Raw genomic sequence first — 11,029 nt, forward strand, 5'->3', positions numbered from 1 at the left:
CATCTGTATTAAGTGTACTGTTCTTTAGCAACATTTTTCAAGAAAGTGTCTTATTTTTGTACTAAACGCACAGGACTCTGCTTCCTCTGTCTGCACCTGCACCTATACACACACCACTGTCTACCTTGGGTTATTTTTCCCCTCTCTGTGGGTGGCGATACAGACATCCCGGGTGTGTCAACTACCACTCCACGTTAGCGTGACAAGAGCCCAAGGGACCCGCAACAAGCCTGGAGGTTACCGACCATTTGGGGTAATAAACCGGCCATACAAAAACAGGTATCAACATCACACCTGTGCACTACTACAGTGCTGGCGTTACGACAAACAACATCAACATCACCGCCTGAGTACCACACACTGGTACAAACTTGAAATCAACAGTAAATGTGATATAAAACAAGTTGCAATTTACATTTTTTTTATCATGCTGTAAAACAAAGCTCTACTTACTTGTATCCAGGTCCAGTCTCCTGAAGACAGCTTTGTATACGTGTATACGCTCCGGCCGGGATCCCATACAAGATAAGGTTATGTTGTGCTCCGCAAAAAGTACGGCCGTTGTTGCCGATGGCAACAACGGCTGTACTTTTACGTAGTGTGAACATAGCCTAAAATTGTTAAAAGATGGTAATCCATGGAACTAAAAAAGATTCCTCTAACTTTCTTTTTTTTTCTTAGCATAATTCAGAATCCAGTCATTATTCAATTATTTTTAGAGTTCCTCTTCAAAGGTGTCCTGGAATTCATTGCCCAGCATCAAAGGAGTTTATTTCCAGACAGCTCTAGTTCTGAAACCTGGAGGGAAGTGCCATCTTGTAATAGACTATACAAATTCATAAGAGGAAGAAGTTTAATATAGAGACCAATTGGATATATTCACTACCAGCTCCAATATGCATATGTACACATCCCTAATCTGCCAGGTCTCAGAACTGCCAGACTTAAAGCCCAATAACACAGAGTGATTATCTGCTGAATCAGGCAGACATTGGCCCATGTAAATAAACAACAAGGATCAGCTGAGGAGTGAGCAATCGTTTGCTCTGTGGCCAATCGTTGTCTTTCAACAAGTTTAAAAATCATTGGCTGCCAACCATGCATCACTCCATGTAATAAGAGATGCACAGACGACGGCTGATTAACAGAGTACTCCAGTGTCAGTATATAGAAAATGATAAAGATGGTATGCTTACCTCTCCATGCTCCCCCAGAGTCCTCCTGCTGAGTCTCTTTGTCCCCCACTGACCACAGCAGCCACAACCGTCGCAGGCAAACCGGTCTCTGCAGTGACAACCCGATCAGCCAATCACTGACTGAGACAGGACAGTGCTGTGGCCAGTGCTTGGCTGAATGGGCAGTCAATGCAGAGACGGGTTCATCTGCAGCATTGGCGGCTATGGTCAGCAGGGACACAGAGACACGGCAGGAGGACACCAGGGGAGCATGGAGAGGTAAGCATTAGTGTGCAATCATTTGGCATTTGATTACCAGTGGCTGAAGAAGTTGAATGCAGTCCTAGGGAGTTTGGGAAAACATGGATACAGCCTATGGCTATATTATATATCAAGCCATGTAATAGGCTCGGTAAGCGAGCGCCGATCTAGCAGATTGGCACTCACTTAGGGTCCATTTACACAGAAAGATTATCTGACAGATTATCTCCCAAAGATTTGAAGCCAAAGACAGAAACAGATTATAAATAGATATCTGGTCAAAAAGGAAAGACTGAGATTTCTCCTCTTTTCAAATTTATTCCTGGCTTTGGCTTCAAATCTTTGGCAGATAATCTGTCAGATAATCTTTCTGTGTAAATGGACCCTTACCCGCGGGTCAGGCCATCTAATACAGTCCTTACAGATTAGTCCAATTCTTCACTTCCTGGTCTCATGTCTCCTTTGGGATACCAGTAGTACTTGAAGCTTTCACAAAGGTAGTGGTGGTTTTGACAGCAGCACTCAGGCTACAAGGAGAACTTAACATCCTGTATTTGGTTAACAAGCTGATGAAAGTTCATACATCTTGAGACACATTAGGGATCCCAATCACATTGAAAACATGCTGTCCAAAGCGGATAACTTTGGCAAACCCAGACATATCTTACATAAATGAGGGACTCTCCCTTAAAACATGGAAGAGAAGATCAGGCATGATCCTTTGAAAGACAAACCACAGCAACGATCAGCCAACATCGTTCATGTCGGCTGATCGTTGCCTTCTATTACACGGGATGAAACGATTATCGGCCAAATATGACCGGCAATCGTTCAGCGTAATACGGCCTTTACCCGCTCACTGCCACTGCAGTGGCAGCGAGCGGGGAATGAAACAAAACGCTGTCAACGCTTGTTTGCTCCTCCAGTCGCCCCATGTAATAGGGGCTTTATTCTTGGGCATTCAGAAGCTCACAATGGGCATGAACTAATTTTAACTCTATACTTACTGCAATTAAGTTCTGGGGACAATGTTATCAGCAATGTGGTCACCTGGTGTGAAGACTTTCCTGGAACTGTATGGTAGCAGAACGAGACAGAAATCCACAGATTATCTGATCACAGTCTATCCTACCTCAAAGATCTCAAGTGGTGATTGCCTCCAAGATGGCTGACAAAAGGGCAAGTCTCTGATTTATCATTACCTTGGGCAAGGACTTGCTTTGAAATAACGATTAGACTAGTCCATTTCCATTTTCATGTGCTGATCTATACATTATGTATTCCAAGAAATGTAGTCTCTCTAAAACACTGCAAACTGCTGCAGTTTTCTGCAAACCGTTGAAGTAAAGGATGTAAAACCTAATGATTTACAACCACATCTTGTCTGGGCAACCTTAAAGGACCCCTTAGGTTTATTGTGTTGTCATTTGTCAATAATTGATGTTAGTGCTTATCAATGCAGCGACTGGGTCTCAGCACTGTCTCCTCTGTCAGCACAGTGTCAGTAGGCGGTCTGTGATATGGTAAAGCAGGGCAAATATTTGCTTCTTTACATTCTAAAGCAAAACCTTTGCTTTGCATAAAGGAACAATACTAGATCCCATCCTGACAACTTCACGTCCTCTAGTGTTTCAGCTTTTATCAGCTTCTCGGTGGTAGGCAGGAGAAGAACTGACAATCATAGCGTCATGGTGTCTCAATGTGCTAACAAAGCACAATGTATTGTAGACAGTTCTACCCTAAGGTATAGTATGTAACAAACCGACCTGGAAGAGCAACACTCATTACAACTGGGTAACAAACTGCATATATTATATATATAACCAAGTATATACATTATATGAACATTATATTAATATTATATGAATACCTCTTTTTGAAGAGTAGCTTGCTGTTCACCATTGATATAATACACTCTTATCCTATGGCAGAAGGACACTTTCACCAGGGCAATGCACTGTGCCACATTGGTCATATTGGATTAGTTCATTAACATGACAGTCCTTACCTCTCTGGCTTCACAGTCCTTACATCCTAAACCTATAGACATCTCTGAGATGAGATAGAACAGTCTTTTCACGGCACCTCCATCTAATGTGCAAATACTGCAAGAATTGATCATTACCACATGGACCAATATTCCATAGAACCACTCCACTGCCTATCGGAATCTATGCTGTGATGGATACTGATAAAGGTCCAAAGTCCTAACAGATGGGGTCTATTATAGAGCGGTCATTCAGTGCATTTTCATGATGTCATCTATCCCACCCCTGACCCCAGATTCCCTCAGGTTCGATCTTCAGCACCCCTCCAGCTTCTGGCAATCTTGGTGCCCAACAAGCCTAAAGTTGCAAAGGGATAAAGCCTTTTATAGGCCTCCCCCCTCCTACCTCTAGTGGCCTTTGCAGTGCAGAGATATAACGCTATGCTACCCAGGTGACATGGCTCCAACCAAACAAGCTTTCCGACCACATTTTTACATAACATATTCCAAGAAGTAAAACCTCAGCAACAGTTCTAAACTTTAAAAACGGTTTTGCCACCATTGACATTTACCCCTTATCTGTCTGATGTTGGGGCTCCAACCACTGGGATCCCCCACAATTGAGAATAGGACTCTCAAAACTCCCATCTTAATGGCGGTGCACATACTTGACCACTGCCCTACTCATTGTCGACAGGAGAAGAGAGCTAAGTGCAGAAGTACATGGCATCCCCAACCGTGGGAGGTAGGCTTAAGGTCCCAATGTGAAATCTGTAAAAGGTCCTCCATCTGTAATACTGGTGTCCTCCTGGTTGGCATCAGGTGCAACTACTTTGCACCCCCTCCCTAATTGCTATGGGACTTCTCCACGTTCTGCCTCAGCTATAGGCATAAGTATAGGTATAACAAGTTGTATCTGCAGACCCCAAATATTAGGGAAGTGCAATTTATGCAATTCCTTACTGTATTAGCATAAACTAAAGATAAAGAGCAGGTACATGTACAGGGAGGCTTATCTATGAAGATATTGTATTCTCAGGCAGTATAATTGTGCAATGGGCAGAGGACGCAGCACACACAAGGGCAGCCTGTTCATGCTCCCGGCCTCATGTAATAAATAGTATAGATAAGCTTCATGAATGTTTGAGCAATAGTTCAGCTTTTAGGTTGGTCCTATGAATAATTGAACAGTCTCTGTCTGTAACTCATCAGCGATCATCTTCCCCATGGGAGGAGGATGATGGCTTGTCGCTACTGTCTGTGCCTTTGTAATACATGTAGCATGCCTTTAATTAACCCTTCGCCTAAGTCGTGTTATGTAATCGAATCCTGCTCACTGGACAGCGTGGTTACGTTATACATTCACAAAACTATCTCTCCCTTCTATCTGTTCCTAGGACAGCAGGGTGACAATGATTGCTGTTCTTTCCCTAGACTACTAAATGGTTAATATGCCATATAGTTACATAGTGACACATCCCATCTATAGATGTAACCTCCAGGACAGCTGCTATAATGGGGCCCAGCAAATGAGTGGGATCATTTTCGTCATCTGATGAAGTTTTATAATGGAGTAGCTTGGTCAGACTGGGTTCACACCAAGTTTTAAAAGGGTTGTCCAGGAGCAGAAGATGGCTAAAGCTTTCTGTTCCCCTAATGTCCCCTGAGACACTAGGGGGTCTAAGTGTGGTTTCTCCCACATACAGTGATTGGGACTTGGTCCCGCCACTCCACGTCTTGGAAGGCTTACTTGCGAGACGTGGAAACTCAGGAAGTGAGCGCCAGGTAGCAGAAGGCTTCAGTTGTCTTCGGCACTCCAGGCAACCTTGTAAGTATAAGGGTTCTTTGTAAGTATACATTGACAACCAGTCAAAAAAGTATGCCAACATATACCACAGCATACTCCAGATGAGCCCAATAGGGGACCAAATAAGCCGCATTGCCACAGAAGGGGACACTAGTATGATTGGCACATGCTAGGTGGGGGCCTGTTACAGTGCCTTGGCGGCGATACAAAACCTATACATTAGGTCCCAATCCCATCTCATTTTTGGGGTAGGCCACCAGTGCTGGGATACATATACCGCACTGGTAAGCCCATTGGCTCCAATGGAATGGATGTAGTCCATTAGTTACTTCATGTATTCTATTTGCGTGGTGTACAGATCTTTTTGAGCGCCCCCCCCCCCCCTCCTCACAAAAAAATGGAGATGGGTGACCACTATGGTGTGATCACCCCTTTGGTTGTAGCTTGTACCACATAACCTTTTGTTAGTGATACTTGTGAGGTTTCACAGACGCCATATACCAGGCATAAGACAATCCATTGATTGTATGGCGGACATGTGAGTTGTATTAATCAATGTGGAAAGTGTTTAGTTAATGGATAAACCTCACAGTAGAGGCTTTTAATGGTTTTCTATTGTGTTCAGTATCTTCCAAGGCTTTTATAGATTGGGTCGACTTTGATGTTCATTTAGAGGAGTGGATGACATTTTGCTCTGTCAAATACAGATAAACAGGAACACAACAATATCGAATCCCTTACAGTCAATATATTTGTACATTCTAAGCATGCCTCTCCTGCCGTCCACCGGAGTCACATTGACTGCCTGGATTCATCATTTTAGTCTTTACAAAAAAAAAAAGTTAAACTTAAAGAAACTCGGTTCACATGTCCACCGGAGATTTGTTCAGAGCCTCCATTAGCTGATCCATCCATCCATTGTAAGGCAATGGAGTATGCTAGGCAACATTGGAATCCTTCATACAACTGATCCAATGTATGAGCCAATCTCAAATAACCTGGTTGCTAGGGACATTCTGCTTAGCAACCTAATTTAAAATGTATAGTTCTTAGGTTGTGTATCCATAGCAACCAGCTCAAATAACTTTGCCCTAACAGCTGAGGCCAAGTCTTTCATTATCTCAGCTTGTATTAATAATCTGATTTTTTTTTAAAGTAAATTTAGGTTGATAGCCCCTTTAATTTCAATAGCTTGATATCATGAGGTGTTGTGTAGCAGTTGCGCCCCCTGCTTTCTTCCAAACACACACACGATTCGTATGATCATAGACTAGCAGAGTTCGCTAATGTTTGCAGTGGCTTTCACCCTGACACTTCGACGTGTGGAACTTTAATACTAGTTGTCATGATTGGACAGAAAAACACTAAAATGCTCCAATAAGCATGACCACAAATCACACACATTGGCTTTTGTGTGGAAAAAAAGAGTGTTAACAGGGTACACAAGCAAATATAGAGGGTAAATAGTGCAATGTGTGGTGAGAGTTGAAAAGTCAAATGTAAGGCTACCTACTCAGTGTAGGAGAGGACCCCGGTGGTGGAAAATAACAGTAAAGCAACATACTGTATGAGAGCATGGAAGATTCAATCAATGACATCCCCCACTCATGTATATAAAACATAACATTAAGGAGGGGGATTTATGAAGAACGCCAGTCTTATATTAGGCCCTGCCCCCTTTCCCCCCGTCAGGATTCACTAAGAGGCGCACGCCTCTTAGTAAATCTGACTGGCTGGGCGCCTAACCCTGCGCCCGGTGTACTAAATCTACACCTCCTTCCAGCAAGTGTAGATTTGGATCATGATTTACGCCTGCAAGCACACCTCCTCCACGCCTTGTCACGCCCCCAAGCTCCCCCAGCGCACCCATTGGGCGAGCAGGGCGTATGGCAGGGAGAAGGGGCGAATCTGCACCTTCTCCCTGGGGTATGCCTCGGCCAGATGCCTCATAAGTGTCCCCCTAAGTGTACATCAGTGGGGGATGTCAATGATCGATGATCAATGTAAGACTACATACACACTCAATTTTTGGTCTGTATTTTCATTAAAAAAAAGAAAAGAAATTAACATTTCAGCACTTTTTTTCAGCCATGTATTTATTTATTTTGTGCTACAGGGATGCTATTATGCAACATGGTAACCAATTGGTTTTTTGGGGAAAAATGTAAAAATTTACTTTCTTGTGCTGTAAATGGCCAAAAACCACTGAATAGCTGCTAACATAGTAGCCAAAAATAGCCAAAATTGTAATATACCTTTATTTAAAAAAAAAAAAAAAAAAAGTATACTTTTTAATTCAGATTTTCACTACACGGCCCCCTTTTGCTCTGACCCCTGAGCGTTATAAAGGGCGGGGCCACAGTGATCATGCCATGCAGCCTACCCCCCGAGTACTGCATATAAGAATATACAGTACACAGAGAGGGACAGGGCCCTACTCTGTATAGATATAGATATTGATCAGAGCAGGGGATGGGGAACTGCAGGGCTTAGATAGCCCTGAAGTCCCTGGCACAAACATTGGTGGCACCAGTGGCACCCCTTACTGCTGCCAGTCAACGGACGGGAATATCTAAATAAAATACTATACGTTTTTTTTCTAATAAAGCTATATTACAAAATAATGTAACTTTATTAAATCAATGTATTAAAAAAATATTTTTAGTCTCCGGAGTCCCCCTTAAAGATGCCTCTCAACAAAGGCTATATTCCCTTTTAGGCTCCAGATTTATTAGATTACATATTAAGAACAGTCAATACATCTATCACTCTCTTATTTTCGCTTCCTTCATAAAACTTTTGTAATGATGGATAATCTAGAATGGATTACAGGAAGGCCACACCTGGCTGATGTATAATACAACAACATAAACTCACAGGAGCTCCCAAACCTCCGGCAGGAAAATATACGCCGACATGAAAGCCACATTACCCAATGATGCACACATAAACAAGGAAGACATCAGTGGCGCAGGGCGGATTACCATCACCCCTGGCTTTGGCATCTGGAGGGTCATGCGCACATGCATACAGATTATCAGGTGCAACGCATAATTTGTGCAGTTGCGCACATCGCACGATAAGCGTTCGCATGTTCGAAAATGATCGTTATAACCATTTCGATTACCGAACAACTTGTTTGTGATGGGCGAACACGAACAATTAGCGTCATGTTCGTACAAAGATACGAACATGTTCGCTCACCACTAGCAGTATTAAGGTGTGACCATTAGAGAAGAGCGCAAATCCAGCATTTCTGCATTTGATTACCGGTGGCTGAAGAAGTTGCATGCAGCCCTAAGGAGTCCTGGAAAACATGGATACAGTCTATGGCCTCTGGCTGTCTCCATGTTTTCTAGGAATCCCTAGGGCGGCATCCAACTTCTTCAGCCACCGGTAACCACATACCGACTGATCAGACTCCTCACGCTCCAGACGTGCTCACCTCTAATTGCTGCAGATGTTTTATCTTTGGCATTTTATCCCTTGCATTTATTTTAGTATAAGTCATGTGATTCTTTATCAGGTTACTTCAGGTTATCTACTGAATAGCTTGGGATAAAACGCAAATAAGCATGTGCATAAAACGTTGTGGGTATTGCGCTTCATTTTTCCCAAGCTAACATCTTCTTTTCAGTAGTTTTAACCCCAAAAAAGCCATGTGCCAATTTTTGAGTTTTTAGTGCCATTTTTAATTACTCTTTAGGATGCCTTCACACACACCGGATCCGCTGCAGATTCGCAGCGCAATCCGTTGCGGATCCAGTGTCAGTGCATTCCTATAAGAATACATACTCGCAGCGGATTACATCCCGCTCAGCCAATCAGTGGCTGCGGCGAGGCAGCGCACTGATCGGTTGAGTGGAACAAGCAGACGCCGAGAACCCCCAAAGCAAGCCAGAGGGGGGAGGAGGTGATGTATGTCAGATGTCAATCCTGCTACGAGTATGTATTCACATAGGGATGCAATGACACTGGATTCACAGCGGATTTCGCTGCGGATCCGGTGTGTGTGAAGGCATCCTTGGTGTACAAACACATGTACGGGATCCAGAGCGGATTTTTCTGCCCCGCTGCAGCGCACTGATTAGCTAAGCGGGAGGTCCAGACTCCGGGAGTTTGCTCCGTCTGGCGGAGGGTTAACGGCGCTGTTACTTACACACTCACGACGGGATGTATTCTCATAGAAACGAACAGGCAAGGGATCCACAGTGGATTTCGCTGCAAATTTGCAGCAGGAAATCCGCTGTGGATCCGATACGTGTCTTTGTACCCTTAAAGGGATTGTTCACCAATTTTTTATTTTTTTTTTCAAATCAACTAGTGTCAGATATTTGTAATTTACTCCTATTAAAAAATCTCCAGTCTTCCAGTATTTATCAGCTGCTGTATGTCCTGCAGGAAATGGTATTTTTTTTTCTGTGGGGATTTTTCACTGCTCTGGACAGTTCCTGACATGGACAGAGGTGGCAGCAGAGATCACTGTGTCAAACTGGAGAGAATACAACACTTCTTGCAGGACATACAGCAGCTGATAAGTACTGGAAGACTGGAGATTTTTTTTTTTTCGATAGAAGTAAATTACAGATGTCTGGCACTTTCTGGCACCAGTTGATTTGAAAGAATAACATTTTTGGTGAACAACCCCTTTAAGATAAATTTCTTCATTCAATAAGGATGAAAATAAAATAGTTGCTTTCTTCCAAAACAGCACCACATCTGTCCTCAGGTTGTGAGTGGTATTACAACTTTGTTCATTCCCTTCAGTAGAGCTGTGCTTCAGTACTACACAAAAAACTGAGAAGAAAGGGTTTCTGGAACAAAGCAACTATGTTTTTCTAATTCTGGATAACCCCTTTAACCGCTAGCAAGCTAGGACAGGTAACATTCTCTAGTGAGACGGCTAGAATTATTGGTCTAAAATTATATACATATATATATATATATATATATATATATATATATATATATATGCGCCCTATTGTCCTCAGATATCTCCTGTCAGATCAGATTTAACCTTGGCTTCCTTTGGATATCCGTAGAACCAGACACTTATGTTTGATCTATCGCCTCTATATACCATAGTAGTCGTTTAGGAAGAAGCCCCTTTAAGATCTAGTATCACCTGTGCAAACTTGGAGTTTCTAACTATCTAGTAATGGCCGGAGGTGGCTGATAAAGCATGATAGAATTTGTAGTTTCTGGACTACTTCGGCTCAGTGTTTTAACCAACCTTGGCCCCTCCAGCTGCTGCACAACTACAACTCCCATCATGCCTGGACAGCCTTTGTTCCGCCGCAGCTGGACAGTCACAGGTAAGGGAAGGATTAGGATAGGTATAGAGCATGTGGGCAGCCAGGTACTCTACCTCTGCAGATCCCTCTGTCCAGATTTAGGATCTTCTTAATGCAGTCCTGATAGTCCCAAAGAGGAAAAAAAAAGTTTGTTCTGAGGAGTCCTGGAGCCAAATAGGATTCATGGATCTTGCAGATCTCTCTAGGGATCTGATGTGTGGACTCTTCCCTTCCTGTCTGTCATCTCTCCGCCTCCTGTGAGGTAGATCACCCAGTTCTGTATTACCTGCTCTGCAGGACTGAGCTCACAGCCAGCTCAGCTGTCCCCAGCACTCCCCTGTTACCTGCACAGCAAGCCACGCCCACATGACACAGGCCACGCCCCCTGTCGACTGATGTGCAATAGAAGCACCATCATAATGACACCTCCTGCAGAGCAGAAAAAGGGACATGCTATACAGGAGACTGTGATTTCTATGGTGAGGAGATCTCTGGTTCACAACAT

At 43.3% G+C, this 11,029-nt stretch overlaps 1 protein-coding gene across 3 annotated transcripts in view; it reads right to left on the minus strand.

Moving 5' to 3' along the window:
- TMEM184A (transmembrane protein 184A) overlaps positions 1 to 10,814 on the minus strand; it is a 35,617-nt gene extending 24,803 nt beyond the window's left edge. The window contains exon 1 of one of the 3 annotated variants that reach the window (XM_069982041.1): positions 5,972 to 6,003. The gene's annotated coding sequence lies outside the window, so the exon portion shown is untranslated. Of the gene's footprint in view, positions 1 to 453; positions 541 to 5,971; positions 6,004 to 10,598 lie in introns of those variants that run through there. The other 2 variants (XM_069982039.1, XM_069982040.1) reach the window with 2 other exon arrangements.
- Between the last annotated feature and the right edge of the window lie 215 nt (positions 10,815 to 11,029).

The sequence above is a fragment of the Dendropsophus ebraccatus genome, chromosome 9, assembly GCF_027789765.1.
Source record: "Dendropsophus ebraccatus isolate aDenEbr1 chromosome 9, aDenEbr1.pat, whole genome shotgun sequence".
In the NCBI taxonomy this organism is placed as follows: domain Eukaryota; kingdom Metazoa; phylum Chordata; class Amphibia; order Anura; family Hylidae; genus Dendropsophus; species Dendropsophus ebraccatus.